The sequence below is a fragment of the Cupressus sempervirens genome, chromosome 8, assembly GCF_028749045.1.
Source record: "Cupressus sempervirens isolate cs-2001-9-10 chromosome 8, ASM2874904v1, whole genome shotgun sequence".
Classification (NCBI taxonomy): domain Eukaryota; kingdom Viridiplantae; phylum Streptophyta; class Pinopsida; order Cupressales; family Cupressaceae; genus Cupressus; species Cupressus sempervirens.
In genome coordinates this window covers 705,065,211-705,081,715 of record NC_143125.1, presented here as the reverse complement: position 1 = coordinate 705,081,715, position 16,505 = coordinate 705,065,211, and positions in this window count along the sequence as shown.

Genomic DNA, 16,505 nt, shown 5'->3' with positions numbered 1-16,505 from the left:
AAATTTAGGCAACAAATTACAACGATAATTTGTGATGACAGTGTTATTTGTGGTGATTTTCATGTTTTTTTACAATTATCCCTGACGCCATCACAATACTGATGTTGACATCATAATTGTAATGTTGGCATGATTATAAACAAAAAAAAGAAACATGACATTAATCATTCCCATTTGATCAATTGTGGAGAGTTGTGCATGAAAGATTGTGGAGAGCTTTGAATGAGAGTTTTAGAGAAGTTGTAAAAGTTGTGGAGGAGAGATGGGTGACTGCGTGCAATACTTGCATTGGATTGGAGGGTAATTTTATTATACATGTTGAATCATGCACAACTCGACCAATTTTTGCAATAGGTATTCTCATGCAAAACTTGCCACCTTAGCCTATTGATACAAACTTGTAGTAGTGAATGTGTTCTCACTCACCAATAGATCGATGCCTTAGTTTTGGGGTTGGAAGAAAGTGAGATCTCTTTTGTATTTATTCTCATTAGCCATGTGATGTTTCATGAGTTTCCAATTGAAACTTGTGAAAGAGGGCTTGTGGTGACCGAGTGGGCTCCTCAGTAGCACATTTTGAGCCATCCTTTCATGAGAGCTTCTCTGACACATTGTGGGTAAAATTATATTACATAAGGCCTCAGGTTTGGGGTTCCTTTAATTTCTCTTCTGATTTAGTATGACCATGGTTTTGATGCTAGGGTGATCTTTGAGGAGTTCAAGATGGGAGTGGAGGTGGGGAGAAATGAGGAGGATGGTTTGTTTACAAAGGAATATATTGCTAGAGTTGTTCAAGCTATGATGGTGGATGAGGAAGGCAGTAACATTAGATCTAATGTTGAAGAGATTAGTAGTTTCCTAGCCAAGGATGATTTCCATGTGCATTGAATAAATATCCACAACTTTGTTACTACAGTCAAACAAAAATCCTCAGAAAAGAGGAATATTTGATAGTATAAGTTTTATGTCAAGTTTCATTCACTTCAATCGGGTAAGTTCATGGAATTATGTGATAAAAAAACACAAATATCATTAGATTATGAGTATCTATTATTATCTTGGTGGTATTGTAGTAGGGTATTCTATTGTCGATTTAGTAATTTTCTAAATCCATAGGTCTCAAAAGGTTGAAGAAGTTCAACATTGTATTTTTAACACTATCCTTCCATTCCTAAGGGCACCAGTACTTATTTTCTTTATCCCAATTTATCCTTTGAATTTTTTTTTGCACTTCTTGACCTCTCTACACCATCAATTTATGTTGTCCTTGTTGCTGCTCTGCAAGGTAATTCAATGTTGGGGTTTGTTTTACATTTTTGGGGGGCTAGCATCTTAAAGCACTCAGTTATCTTGATTCTAACTCCCTTCATGCTTCCCCTATCTTTCTCCCACCCCTCACCTTCTCTCTCTCTCTCTCTCTCTCTCTCTCTCTCTCCACCTAATTAAGCTTACACTAGGCTATTAAGGTCTATTTTTTTGGTAGATGGACAGGTTTGGTGGATTCAATATTAGAGCCAATTGTGTTGGATCAAGTTTTCAAGAGTGGTCAAGATCCTGCACAAAAATATTGTAGTCTAGGAAAAATGGGTAGAGTTCACAAGAAATTTTACAAAAACATATCATAGAAGATATTTTTAGAAAGAAACAAGCCATAACTCAGTTAAATTGGTCTAGTTGTTGATTAGCTAGGTTGATTACAAATTCTTATAGAATTGTCATCAAATTAGGTACAATAAAATGAACAATCAATTGTTCACAACTAGTAGGATCAAATATAGTTTTCCAAGGTGATAAATTGTATATGCAGATGCATCACTTACATGCCAGGCATGAAGCACATTCTCTAATTTATAGTGAATGGTTGGATATAAAGGCTCTAGACACTGGCCCAACAATGGAAGCCAAGGATGTAACCATGCATATATAAGCATAGTCTCCCTACGAGGATCCCAAGTATCTACTGTTGTTGTTCATTTGGGCATCACTATATGATCTAGAATGTTATGGAGTACTAAAGTCGGTAGTAACTTATCCCATGTCTCTAGAAAATGTAGCATTGGTTTCGGCTCCCTTGGCTCCAAGGAATTTGTGGAAGCTATTGTCACTGCTCAAGGAATAATTTTAGTGAAGAGTTGAGTGTAAGGAGTTAAAGAAGCAAGTTCTACTTCTATGTAAATGCAATAATCATGAGGCTCATTCCATTCTAGAAGCTTTTGCCACAATGATATTACTTCTAAACTATGTAAAGGATGTTGAAGTGGTTCCCAACCTTGAAATACTCTTATAAGCAATGGATACTTGGGATCATCATAGGGAGGCTGTGCCACTACTTGAAACACTCTTATAAGAAAATACAAATGCAATACATGAAAAATTGCACAACTTGTAGTCCTCCTAATATTTGGACTATAAATTCTCAAAGACACTTACAAGTTATTCCAATATCATAGTACATACCATAACACTTTCCTAGATTCTATCTAGTGGCTCCCATAATATCCTCTATGTTGTCTAGCTATTGTTTCTATCATGCAGTCTCTTTCTAAAGTTGCTCCTTCTCCTTCTCTTTCTAAAGATGCTTCTTCTCCTTCGCTCCTATGCCTTTTTTGATTATCAAACTTCTAAATATCTAACTCTAACTTATCTAAAATCAACTTCACAATGTGTTGTAACTCTAGCATAGGTGTTTGATCATCAATAGCTTTCATTTCAACATTCAAGTTTTCAAGATTGGTCAAAATCCTCACCTGTAGACCTTTCATGTCAAGAACTTTATATACTATTTTAACACCATGTTCTTGCTTCTGAGCTAATAGTTCTTCAAGTGCATTTTCTTGTAAAACATTAATTTTGTTAAACAATTGTAAACTCTTAAAAAGTGAATTTTTGTTTTCTATTAGCATTGATGAGCTTCCCTTGAACAAAATTGAAATGAAGAGGCATAACTGAAACAAAAATTATGACATTTCTTTCATTGCACCCATATCTTCTCTTTATGTCCCTAAGCTAGACAATAATGTCTATTGGTTCTCATCAACAACTAAGATAAATAGTTCTCTGCCACTACCAAAACTTATCAATGGGAGAAAGATAGTCCACATAAGTAATCAATATGATATTGGATTTGTGTTGATGTAGTAATGTATGTGTGTGTGTGTGTGTATCTCTTTGTCTCTCTCTCTCTCTATATATACACATATATACATATGTGTATGTATATATGTGTGCATACACTTACACACACATATATGTGTCTATGTATATATCTTTATATATACAAAGAGATATTTTTTAAGGTGCTTATTACATCTTAGCACAATGGAAAAATTTATCTAGTTGCATATCTCTTTATATATATATATATATATATATATATATATATATAGAGAGAGAGAGAGAGAGAGAGAGAGAGAGAGAGAGAGAGGTGCTTATTACATCTTAGCACAATAGAAAAATTGATCTAGGTGCACAGATATTCCATAATCTAAATAATAAAATAAGAAAATTCACTCAACCCATGCTAAGTGACTTACCTCAGGATCCTGCACAAAAATAATGCAGACCATGAAAAATGGGTAGAGTTTGCAAGAAATTTTACAAAAAACATATCATAAAAGATGTTTTTAGAAAGAAACAAGATATAACCCAATTAAATTGGTCTAGTTTTTGATTAGTTGGGTTGATTACAAATTCTTGCAGAACTATCATTAGATTAGGTACAATAAAGCAAATAATCTGTCATTTCCAGCTAGTAGGATCAAATATAATTCTCAAAGATGATAAAATTGCATATGCAGATGCATCACTTGCATGCCAAGCATGAAGCACATTCCCTAATTTATAATGAATGGTTTGATATAATGGCTCCATATGCTATCCCAAAAACGGAAGCCAAGGATGTAACCATGCATGTATTGGAATAGTCTCCCTATGAGGATCCCAAGTATCTACTACTGTTGTTAATTTGGACATCACTATATGATCCAAAATGTTATGAAGTGCTAAAACTAGTAGTAACTTCTCCCATGTCTCTAGAAAATGTAGCATAAGTTTAGGGTCCCTTGGCTCCTAGGAATTTGTAGCAGCTATTCTCACTACTAGAAGAATAACTTCAATGAAGAGTTGCGTGTAAGGAGTTGAAGAAGAAAGTTCTGCTTTTGTGTAAAATTCATAATCACGAGGCTCATTTCCTTGCAAAATCCTCTACCACAATGAAATTGAAGTGGTTCCCAACCTTGAAATACTCTTATAAGCAATGGTAAAGAACATATAGATGCAATACATGAAAAATTGCACAAGTTGTATTCCTCCTGATATTTGGACTATAAATTCTGAAAGACACTTGCAAGTGATTCCAATGTCATAGTACCTACCACAACACTTTCTTGGATTCTATCCAGTGCTCCCATAATATCCTCTATGTTTTGTAGCTTTTGTTTCTTTCATGTAGTCTCTTTCTAAAGCTGTTCCTTCTCTTTTTGGTATATTTCCATAGACTCTCTCTTGTTCAATTACGATGCATCTCAACTAGCTGCTCCAATGATGCAATCACCCATCTATATCTAGATTGTGCAAGCACTTATTATTTTATAGAATCTAGATAGATACTAATAGTTCCAAAGCCATAAACCTGAAGACCATCTTGTGTGTGTCTCACTTTAGGGAAAAATTGGATGTCATGTTCTTGTGCATATGTTTCAATTGCTTCCTCGATAGCTTCCATTTCAGCATTAAAGTTTTCAAGATTTCTCAAGATCCTACACAAAAATAATGTTGACTAGGATAAATGGGCAGAGTTCACAAGAAATTTTACAAAAACATATCATAGAAGATATTTTAGAAAGAAACAAGCCATAAAAAAGTCAAATTGGTCTAGTTTTTGATTAGCTTGGTTGATTACAAATTCCTATAGAACTGTCACCAAATTAGGTACAATAAAACAAAAAATCAGTGGTTCCTAGCTAGTGGGATCAAATACAATTTTCCAAGGTGATAAAATTGCATATGAAGATGTATGTATGTATGTATGTAGGTATGTATGTATACATATATAGGTTTATATATGTGTATATATACATACATACACACACATATGTGTTTATATATATATGTATATATGTATGTATGTATGTATATATATGTATGGAGAGATCTTGTGAATTATGGATTATGAATTATAAACATAAAAAATAAAACACAATATTAATCATTCCCTATTTTTTTTGATCGATTGTGGAGATCTACACGTGAAAGAGGGTGGAGAGCTCCAAACAAGGGTGGAGAGCTCTGAATGTTGGTGGAGATTAGTGGAGATCTAGGATTTCATTGCCATTCCTTTGTAATTGCTACATTTCATTGCCGTACCCTTGCGATCTCTATATTTTGTTGTCATGTCCTTGTGATCTTTGTATATGTATATATGTATATATACACACACACACACACGTGTGTGTGTGTGTGTGTGTGTGTGTGTGTGTTTATGTATGTATGTATATATACAAAGTGATCTTTTTAAAGGTGCTTATTGATCTAGCTGCGTAGATATTCCAGAATCCAAATAATAGAACAATAAAACTCACTCAACACATAACATGGCCACAAATGCAATAGCAATGCTAATTAGTAAGTAGATTCCTCTTTTTATCTCTTAGTCTTCATGTCTTTATTTCACTTGAACTATTATTTCTTAGGGGTCATTTTTTAATATTGGATTCATTTTATGTAGGAGGCGATGAGGACAATACTAGATGTACCCATGTTAGATGTACGGGAACACTAAATAATTGTGATGAATTGCTCATGAGCAATGAAGATAGAATTCTCTTGAGAGTATAAAAAATTCCAAGTACTTTAAATCTTGATACTTTCTTAATGATTTAGATGTTAATAGGGAATTTAGAGGGTGGGGGGGTGTGGCCATATGAGTTTTGACCTTCATGTGGTGGGCCCTAATTAGTACAAAATATTAAACTATTCTCAAAACTAAGTGAAGCTCAACATTAACATATGATTACATGATAACTAATTGCATGAATCTCTTGGTTTTATGAAATGTAGAAGGAGACCATAGTTCAATATGCAATCTCAACTCATATGCATACAACATCAATTGGAGCTAAAAAAATGCAATAGGTTTGCATTTTTTCTAGAGGTTTTTAATTAAGTATTTTAAGTTATAGACCATCATTAACATTGTAACTTTCACTCTTACAGGCAAGGGTACTATCATCAAGTTGCAAGAAAATCAAGATGGTTTATAATTTAAAAAACTTAAAAGACCTATTAAATAAATGTAAACATTATACAATTTTTTAGCTTCACCTATTGTTCATGCACATAGAATCCAGGTGCATGTGCATTCTTGATTCATAATCTAACAAGTAGGGTGGGCACCTGCAACTTGATAGATGATTCCTCTATGGAGGAGATGGTATTATCGATAGAACCCTATAGCTTGGACACTCTATGGCCTTTTCTCTTTTAATATGGAGATGTGGAGACCAATTTAAGAATGACCTTAAAAAGAAATGGTTAAGTGTATAATTTTTCTAGAACTTATGTCAATTGTTTTAATTTGAAACTTATGTCAACTTTTTTAATTATGGTAGTTTTCTAACATTAGATTTAGCTGCTCCAGTGCTTGTTGATGGTGACAAATGAATAGTTCTTTCTAGATAGAACACAAACAAGTTTACTAGGATTGCATCAAAATATTAAGTGAGGTATGTAGTATTTGGTACATTCTAATCTATATAGATAATGGTCATCAATTTTTTGAAATTGTGGATGAGTTAATTTTTTTTTAAAATTAATATAATTGGGTATGTGAATTCTATTATCACATTCTCACTACAACTTTTTATGCTGAAAAAAATGATTATTCACAAGGATTAATGATTTTGGATATTTATTTTTATGGTTTCAAATATACAAACCATTTATCCCAACATCTTGATTTTGCAATCTAGTTTCTTCAAATTTGACTTAATAATTTTAGGAAAAAAGTAAGGGTTCAAAAAAAGTGAAACAATATAGAAACTAGCACCAAAAATAGAAAAAAATACTGAATTACCACCAACACCAAATAGTACAAAAAAAAACTAAACTGCTAAACCAATAGAGACAAATTGGAACCTAACATGAATGAAAAACTTGTAAACACACACCAACACCAAGCTCTGACACCATAACCACACCCCAACATAGGGCCACTACTTTCTCATCTCCTTGACCTTCTTTGAGAAGGAAGGCTAATTAGAAGGACAAGATGAAGTTGCATCCCCTGAGCCATCCACCTCCTTATTGACAATCTGAAGATCCTCCTCTTTACCATGGGTTTCCTCCCTTCTTTTTATTTTTTGTTTCCTTTCCTTTAGCTTGTCTTGAATCACACAAATGGAATTTAAAAATCTATCCTATGCTACTATTTGTTTCATAGCCAAATCCTTGATTTGATCCCCTAGCTGAACTTAAGACTCCTTCATAGATGTTAGGGAAATGAGAATCTCATAATACATTCCATATCAAAATAAATTTTGGTATGCCTATTTGTAAGTAGATTCTTTTTTTTTCTCATTTTTCATGTATTTATTTCACTTGAACTATTATTTCTTAGGGGGCATTTTGTAATATTGGATTCATTTTATGCAAGAGGCGATAATGACATTTTTGGATGTACCTGTGTTAGATGTATGGAAACACTAAAGAACTATGATGAATTTCTCATGAGAAATGAAGATGGAATTCCCCTAAGAGTAGCCCAACTTCTAGATGCTTTAAGGATTGATCCTTTCTTAAAGATTTTAGATGTTTACAAGGAATTTAGATGTTGGGGGAGGGGGGGTATGGGGAAAAATGAGCTTCCACCTTCACATGGTTGGCCTTGATTAGTAGATAATGTTAAACTATTCTTGAAACCAAGTGAATCTCAACATTAATCTATGATTGCATGACAATTGACTGTGTGAATCTCTTGGTTGCAAGCAATGCAAAAGAAGGCTCTAGAAAAACCAACTTATCAATGTTGTATTATTTGAATTCTATTTTCATGTATAGTTTCATCATTTGATGTGATATGGGAAAGAAATTTTTTTTCTAGATACACATCATTTATTTTCACAATTTTAAAATGATTGTAGGCATAACAAAGTAAAAGGGTTCTATTAGAAAGAAGGTACCATTGAAATGGCCCCCGAATGAATATTTTTATGTAAGAAAAAATGGGAGCTCTGAGGGACATGTTTTGTTTACCCAAATGAATATTTATATGAAATAAAATGTGGGAGTTTTGAGGGACCGTCCATGGAATATCAATGGAAGATCACAAATCTACTCCTTTCTATGTTTTCAACCTCCTAATGAATTTGCTATTTTTATCTTGGACTGTGTGATTTGTAGGAAGATGTAAAACTAATGAAGGACATGGGATTGGATGCATATAGCTTTTCCATATCTTGGTCATGGATATTACCATGTGAGCTAATTTTTTAACAAACAAAAGTGAGTATGAATCAATATTGCCTTTCTTAAAAAAAGTTTCTTATTTTTGGTGAGAATAGATGACACTTAAACTTGATCATTGAGAAGTTTTTCTCCTCAATTAACTTATCTATTTTTAATTTTGAACTAATTACATTTTCTAATATTGAGGACAAGGCACACTTACAAACTTCTAATTTCAATAACAAACAATGCTACTTACATTTTTGTTGTAAAGATTTGCAATTAATCTATTTTTTAGGTCTAGGAATAATTCTCCTTAGTCTAAATGCTACTCAAAACCCAACTATTGTAGAAACATGGATAGTAGTGACACTTAGTTTGAGTTCATTCAACCAAGCTAGTTTTCTTCTAAGTATACATGTATGTCTCTTTTCTTGATTGATATACCAATGTCTTCATTTTCATACATATTATAGTTGGTCTTTGTGGCTTACAAAAGTATATCATTCTACCACTGACTCAAAACTCTTTCATTTGAATTTAGTGTCTGTCAATAGCTTTAAGAAACTTGAAAAATGATATCATGATTTTCTCTACTTAGAAAAATCGCTTTTCAAATATTTGGATTCTTCTTTATTTGTTGTATAATCAAGATATAGCACCATAGTATGTAGGAGTTCTTCATGGTATGATGGTTGATCCCTTTTTTATCCTCAGGTTTCAAGGAAATGGATTAATTTCTTATTTATTGGATTCATTCATGAAAACAATCTTATTCTTCATATCTATAGTGGAAAGGTATCACAAATTCAATTGGGGCATTTTCAACCATTGTGAATGCAATTAGAACATGGTATTTTATTCAATGGTTGGGTTGTAAATTTGGCATAAGTGTTTGATCTTCGATAGCTTTCATTTTAGCATTTCAACATTCAAGTTTCTTCTTCATTATATGTTTGGTTTATCAATGATTTCCTCTAGTTCTATTATGGTGCATCTCAACTAGCTGATCTAATGATGAAATCAACCATCTATCTCTAGATTGTGCAAGCACTTGTTATTTTATAGTATCTAGATAGATACTGATAGTTCCAAAGCCATAAACATGAAGATCATCATGTGTGCATCCCACTTTAGGGAAAAATTGGATGTTGTGTTCTTGTGTATATGTTTCAATCACTTCCTTCAAACTCAACTAAGGTACAACCATGGAATTATTCAAGTGAATCCAACTACTCATAGAAGTTGAGGCTTTCTGTTGAGTATATGCTATTGCTAAAGTGCCTCAAATTGGTGCTGCTCTGTCACCCTAACATATGTTACATTCTCTCTAGCCCTAGGTTGTTCCATGATCATACCCTCTACAACTTGATTCATCATTTCAAGGGCTACATTTAGTTAACTTCTTATCCTCCCATTAGAAAGAAGCTTGGGGTGAAATAGTCATTTCCACCCTAAAAAACACTGTGTTACTTCATTAAAATAAGGACTTGAACAAAGCCAATGATACAAAACCTACTGCCACTTTGGAAAATAATGTTGCCTCCAAAATCGCAACCATATGATAAATTAGAATAGAAGATGCCAAAGCCATAACTTGATTAAATTGGTCTAGTTACTAATTAGCTAGGTTGATTACAAATTCCTATAGAACTATCATTAGATTAGGTACAATAAAATGAACAATTAGTTGTTCCCAGCTAGCAAGATCAAAGACAATTTTCCAAGATGATAAAATTGCATATGTAGATGAATCCCTTGTATGCCAAGCATAAAGCACATTCCAAACTTATAATAAATGGTTGGATATTAAGGCTCCATATGCTAGACCAAAAATGGAATCCAAGGATGTAACCATGCATGTATTCAAACAAATTTTTTCCCCTTTCCTTCAGCTTGCATGTATTGGAAATATTTTCTTTTTTAATAATTTGACTAGCTATCATAACTGTGACTCAATGTTTTGATAGCTAGCCATCACTTGCATAGGAAGGGTATCAAAATTATGATGGCTAGTCCTAATGGCTCAATTCCACTTCCACAATACATTTTTTGCATTGATATCACAATTATGATGACGGTCTAGAAGCTTAAGATGCCATAATTATGATGGAACACTATCACAATTACAAAGATGTTAACATGCAATACCTTCTATCTTCCAAATTATGATAGTTTATCTATCACAATTGTGATAGATTCCCTTTCCATCATAATTTATGATAGAAGAATTATGACACCCATCCAACGAGATCCAATTCGTGCTTTTTTCGCTTGGGTGATGGGTGGTCGTCACAATTGTGATGATCAACCATCATAATTAAAATCCAAATGTAGTAGTGTCTTCATCTTTAGCTTATTGTATGTTCCATCACCTCATCACCAACTTCAAAAACATGATGCCTCCTAGACTTATCAGTATTCTCCTTATACTTCTGATTACTTTGTTCCAACTTCAACTTCACTTCCTCATGCAAAAACTTCATAAAACAAAAAATTCTTTCCCTTCAAAACTTCTCTTTTCTTCACCAGCAGCATCCCTCAAATTTGATATTCCTCTAGGATGCACTCCTGTAACAATCTCAAAAGGTGTCTTCTTTGCACTCCTATTTACAAAATTATTATATGCAAACTCAACTTGTGCCAATACCATATCCTAATTACATGGTTTATCTATAATTAAACTTCTCAACAAATTTTCCAAGCTTCTATTTATGACCTCTATCCATCCTTATTTCTGTGGATGGAATGTAGAACTAAATCTCTATTCAATACCCATCTTATTCCACAAAGTCCTCCAAAAATAACCAAAAAACTTATTGTCTCTATTAGAAATAATACTTTTGGTAATCCATGCAATCTATAAATATCTTTGACGTAAATCTCAACAACATGTACAACATCTACTATCTTCTTACATGGTATAAAATGTGTCATTTTATAAAATCTATCGACAACCACAAATATGGAATCATACCCTCTTGTTGTCTTAGGTAATCCAAGAAATAAATCCATAACAATGCCACTTCAAGGTTTCTTAGGAATATAAATAAGTGTACGTAGACTAGTATTCTGACTTACTCATTTTGAAACTTGACAAATTTCACAACTCCTTGCAAAACACTAAACATCCTTATAAATCTATAGCCAATAATATGTATCCTTCAACGAACTAAATGTCTTATCAATTCCAAAATGTCCAACCCAACCACCAAAATGCTTTTTCTTAATTAGATTAACTCTCATAGAACTTCTTGGTATAAATAAATAAATTCCTTTGAAAAACATACCTTCTTGAATAAAATACTCATCAAACTTACTCATGTGATCTGATAGATTTGATGCTTTACACTCTCTCCATGCCTAAAAAAAATTAGGTTTAGTATCATACAACTCCTTCATTTCATCAAAACCAAAAAATTCAACCTTCATATTTGTCAACAAAGAATTCCTGCTACTCGATGTATCAACAACTTAGTTAGTAACTCCACTCTTATGCTTGATCACAAATGTGAAACTCTGCAAGTACTCAACCCACTTCATATGTCTTTGATATTTAACTTATGTTGACTTCCCAAATTTTGTAAAGCTTTATGATCAATATACAACACAAAATCCTTAGGAATCAAATAATGTCCCCACTTCTTCAAGGCTTAAACAATAGCATAAAACTCTTGATCATACACATAATACTTCCCACTACAATATTTGAGGTCAAATTGCAACAAGAGTGTAATTTGTGATCATTTTCATATTTTTTTGCTATTGTCCCTAATGTCATCACAATATCGATGTATACATTGTAATTGTGATGCTCACATGAGCATAAAAAAATAAATTAAAAATACATAAATCATTCCCCATTTTTTTTTATTGTGGAGAGTGTGTGCAAAAGAGGGTGGAGAACTTTGAATGTTGCCATGCCCTTGTCATTGGTGCATTTCATTTCTATGATCTTTGCATTTCATTTCCATGCCCTTGCTCTACAATTTTGGTGTTGTGTATCTCTACCTTTCATTTCCATGCCCTTATGATCTCTGCATTTCATTTTCATGCCCTTGCTCTGTGATTTTGTTTCCATGTCATGCCCTTGTGATCTTCGTGCCCTTGCTCTATGATTTCATTTCCTTTCCCTATCTCTGAAATTTTCTTCAAAGGAGATTTGTAAATGTTTGTTTCTTTTCCTTCTAAACATGTATCTCTTTGTATTTCCTTCTAAACATGTATATTTAGAGATATTTTTTAAGGTGCTCATTACATCTTAGCACAACAAAAAATTGATCCAGCTACATACATATTACAAAATCCAAATAATAAAATGTTAAAACTCACTCAACCCATGCTACGTGACTTACCCAAAGATCATCCACGAAAATAATGCAAATAAGGAAAAATGGGCAGAGTTTGCAAGAAATTTTACAAAAACATATCATAGCAAATATATTTAGAAAGAAACTAGGCATAACCTAGTTAAATGGGTCTAGTTTTTGATTAGCTTAGTTGATTAAAAATTCTTGTAGAACTGTCATCAGATTGGGTACAATAAAATGAACAATCAACTATTCCTAGCTAGTAGGATCAAATATAGTTTTCCAAGGTGATAAAATTGCATATGCAAGGAATTGAAGAATAACTTCAGTGAAGAGTTAAGTGCAAGGAGTTGAAGAAAAAAGTTCTACTTCTATGTAAATGCAATAATCATGAGGCTCACTCCATTGCAGAAGCCTCTACCACAATGACATTATGCTCTGAACCATGCATAGAATGTTGAAGTGGTTCCAAACTTGAAACACTCTTATAGGCATTTGATAATTGGCATCATCGCAGGGAGACTTTTCCAATACTTGAAACACTTTTATAAGAATTTGATATTTGGATTGTAAATTCTCAAAGACACTTGCAAGTGATTCCAATGTCATAGCACCCACTGCAACACTTTCTTGGATTCTATCCAATGGCTCCCATAATATCCTCTATGTTGTCTAGCTATTGCTTCTATCATGTAGTCTCTTTCTAAAGCCTCTTCTTCTCCTTCTCTTTCACTCTCATGTCTTAAATTTTGATTATCAAAATTATGAATATTTACCTCTACCTCATCTAAAATCTACTTCACATTGTGTTATAACTCTGGCATAGGTGCTTGATCATCAATAGCTTTCATTTCAACATTCAAGTTTTCAAGATTGGTCAACATCCTCACTTGCAGACCTCTCATATCAAGAAATTTTTGTACTATTTCATCACCATGTTCTTGCTTCTAAGCTAATAGTTCTTTAGGTGCATTTTATTGTAAAACATTAATTTTGTTGAAAAATTGTAAACTCTTAAAAAGTGCATTATTGTTTTCATGTATGTATATATAATAATGAATAATAATAATATTTTCATGTATGTCAAAATAATAACTAACATTACCATTGGGTCATATAATAATGAACTAATCAACTGAACTAATCAACAAATAGACCAATTTAACTAGTGTTTTATATGTCATAGTACCCACCACAACACTTTCTTGGATTCTATCCACTGGCTTCCATAATATCCTCTATGCTGTCTAGTTGTTGTTTCTACCCTACAGTCTCTTTCTAAAGCTGCCCCTCCTTCTCTTTCTAAAGATTCTCCTAGTCCTTCACTCTTGTGCCTTAAATTTTGATTATTAAACTTCTAAATGTTTTCCTCTACCTTATCTAAAATCAACTTCACAGTGTGTTGTAACTCTAGCATAGGTGTTTGATCATTGATAGCTTTCATTTCAACATTCAAGTTTTTAAGATTGGTCAACACCCTCACTTGCAAACCTCTCATGTCGAGCACTTTTTGTATTATTTCAAAACCATGTTCTTGCTTTTGAGATAACATTTTTTTAGGTGCATTTTCTTGTAAAACATTAATTTTGTTGAACAATTGTAAACTCTTAGAAAGTGCATTGTTGTTTTAATGTATGTATGTATGTATATATGTATGTATGTATATACATATATATATATATATATGTGTATATATACATATATACATGCACACACATATCTGTGTGTCTATGTATGTATGTATGTATATATAAAGAGAGATCTTGTGGTTTGTGGATTATGGATTATAAAAAAAAAAGAAAAGAAAACATGAAATTAATCATTCCCCATTTTTTTGATTGATTGTGGAGAGCTACTCATGAAAGAGGGTGGAGATCTTCGAATAAGGGTGGAGAGCTCTAAATGTTGGTGGAGATCAATGGAGATCTAGGATTTTGTTTCCATTCCCTTGTGATCACTACTTTTTGTTGTTGTGTTGTACCCTTATGATCTTTGTGCCCTTTCTCTACAATTTTATTCAAGGGGAGAAGAGGTCCTATGTAAATGTTCCTTTTTTCCCCCCTTCTAAACATGTATCTCTTGTTCACATATAGTAGATTTTGTCAGATTCAAGGATAACTGATTATGATGATTGTATGCATATGTGCATGCATGTATGTATATCAGTTCACTATATGAACTTCTTTACATGCATACATACACACTTGCATAGTACTTTTTCTAAATTAAATTAATCATTCATGTCTTGAATTCAAACAAGCAATTATTATTGCATTCAATTGAAACTATTCATACCAAACTAATTATACACAAATATGTACTTATGGATTATATTATCTCTTGGTGATTGAGTAAAGATCTCATGCATAATATCTTATAGGTAATGATTAGATGCATTCACATTAAGTCATAATAGGATCAAGTAGATGATCCATTTATGTTACTTCGTACTTGTTTTATTGAACATTTTGTTTAACATAATCAGTAATACTAGAATTATATAGCTACAGAGCAGTACTCATGTTTATTTTATTTAATCATATACATTTAAGACTATTATTTTTCTCAAAATTATACTGTATATTTATAATCACTAAAACCCAAATATAGATCTATGATATTTATCTTTTTTAATTTCAAGATCTTCATATTTAACGTAAAGAGTTTCTATTAATCAACAATTGAATAGCCATAATGCAAAGCCACATAGATCATGGATTTTTCCACCAGATTATATTTTTATTATATTTTTTTTTCCTTTAAAAATATTCTAGGTGAATGTTCTTCTAATTTTCTATACATTTAATAATTTTTCGCTTGTCATTTGAGGTAATTTTCTATTATGAGATAGACACATCTATAATAAGGATAGACATGACAATTTTGATCATCCTTCTTTCAAAGCTATTTCCCTTATCAAATTAATGAAACTACTTGCAACAAACACCCTAATTTTTTGCAACTTTCCTAATCAACCATTTACACAACCATCTTCCTCCTACCCCACCATAGAAAAAAACCCTTTTTTGAAGTTTATATCTTAGTCCCTCTTGGGTTTTGAACCTCATTGAACCTATTTTAAAGTGGTTCCATTATAATGTTCAAGGAGGTTCATGTGTTCAATAAGTTAGTGTCCTAGGTAGTTTCATGGTTTCAATGTTTAGAAGGCTCTTGGCTTAGATCAGAGTACTGCGATTCAAAGACTTTTTAATTTGGATTGAATGGTTCTATTATAGTTTCACAATGCACACCCCATTTTTCTTAGAAATGGGGACCCCATACTTTATTTTTTAGCTTTCCAGATCCCTAGTCCAGGGTATGAGTCTTTTTAAATGGTTTTTATGGTGTTTTTACCTAATCTGGGCCTCTGCTTGAAAACCAAGTTGTCAAAAACTATGTTTCTAAGGAGGAAAGATCAAACTTTGTTATTATTAGGGGTGCACTAGTGCACCTAGTGCACCCCTAAAGGTGCACTAGTGCACTAGTCACATGAAGAAAAGAAAATTCCTCTTGGAAGTGTGCACCTACACACCTACATAGGTGTGCACCTCCAAGAGGTGCGCTCAATCCTGAGCCTATAAAGCATGGGACCCCACCCCTCTCCTCATGTCACTTCTTTCCTCTAGCTCCTAGCTACCACACTTTGACACCCCGCTAGGTGTGCCACTCCACTTCACTACCTACACACACAACACAAATATGTTAAAAGTGATCCATGGTAAAGGTGCGCACCTTGTGCACCTCCCAAGCTAC